This window comes from Schistocerca cancellata, chromosome 10 (assembly GCF_023864275.1).
Source record: "Schistocerca cancellata isolate TAMUIC-IGC-003103 chromosome 10, iqSchCanc2.1, whole genome shotgun sequence".
Taxonomy (NCBI): domain Eukaryota; kingdom Metazoa; phylum Arthropoda; class Insecta; order Orthoptera; family Acrididae; genus Schistocerca; species Schistocerca cancellata.
Genome location: NC_064635.1, coordinates 147,576,257 through 147,577,477, shown reverse-complemented (window position 1 = coordinate 147,577,477; position 1,221 = coordinate 147,576,257). Strand labels below are relative to the sequence as shown.

At 47.0% G+C, this 1,221-nt stretch overlaps 1 non-coding gene across 1 annotated transcript; it reads right to left on the bottom strand.

The window, feature by feature from the left end:
* Window positions 1-329: 329 nt before the first annotated feature.
* Window positions 330-404, bottom strand: Trnat-ugu (transfer RNA threonine (anticodon UGU)). The gene has a single exon. It is a non-coding gene; the product is annotated as a tRNA-Thr (tRNA).
* Window positions 405-1,221: the final 817 nt, after the last annotated feature.

Sequence of the window (1,221 nt, the reverse complement as noted above, 5' to 3'; positions counted from 1 at the left end):
TAATACAATAATATTGGTTAAGTAGTGTGTAAGCTTAGGGACTGATGACCTTAGCAGTTAAGTTCCATAAGATTTCACACACACAATTGAACACTTGACTGGGTGTTGTGTTGTTCTAATCATCATCATTTCATCCCCATCGACGCGCAAGTCGCCGAAGTGCGAACGGTCTACCCGACGGGTGGCCCTAGTCACACGACATTTTTTTAGTACGAGCTGTTGGCACGGTGGAACGTGCTACTTGGAACCCGCAAGGAATGATAATTAAATCAAGACCCTACGCTGCCGATAGGCGCTGATATACATCAACGGGGACAGTTGAAAATGTGTGCCCCGACCGGGACTCGAACCCGGGATCTTCTGCTTACACGGCAGACCCTCTATCCGTCTGAGCCACCGAAGGCACAGAGGATAGTGCGACTGCAGGGATGTATCCCTTGCACGCTCCCCGCGAGACCCACATTCCCGCCGGCCGAAGTGGCCGAGCGGTTCTAGGCGCTTCAGTCTGGAACGCAGGTTCGAATCCTGCCTCGGGTATGGCTGTGTGTGATGTCCTTAGGTTAGTTAGGTTTAATTAGTTCTAAGTTCTAGGGGACTGATGACCTCAGAAGTTAAGTCCCATAGTGCTCAGAGCCATTTGAACCATTTGAACCCACATTCCCAGCTTAATGCCCACACACCATTATCGTAGAGCCCCTGCCCACTACATTCATTATTCGCGGCAGACAATCTGACCGAGTACCGTAAGAGTTCAGGCAATGAGAGTGCATCCGCACAGAAGAAGAAGGTCAATGGCCTGTAAGCCTTAACAATACATCAAGATGGTATCTGTTCTTTCGTTCCGAAAGAACAGACATCAGTCTTCATATACCGCAAGGAATTACGGAATGACAGCCTCGGTGTTTGCGTGAGATGGACAGGCGGGATTTGTTAGAGGCTATCCATTCCGGTTTCGCTAGATGAGCATTGAAATGAGCAGCCTGCTGATACTGTGAGCGTAATTAGATTAAAAACAGCCGACCAGTTGCAAAGGATAAAGTAATCTTTACCTAGGTTTCGATAGGTTTAAACCTACCTTCTTCAGAAGGCGGCAGTATTACATTAACATGGAGTGATAATGTAATACTGCCGCCTTCTGAAGAAGATAGGTTTAAACCTATCGAAACCTAGGTAAAGATTACTTTATCCTTTGCAACTGGTCCCCTGTTTTTAATCTAATTA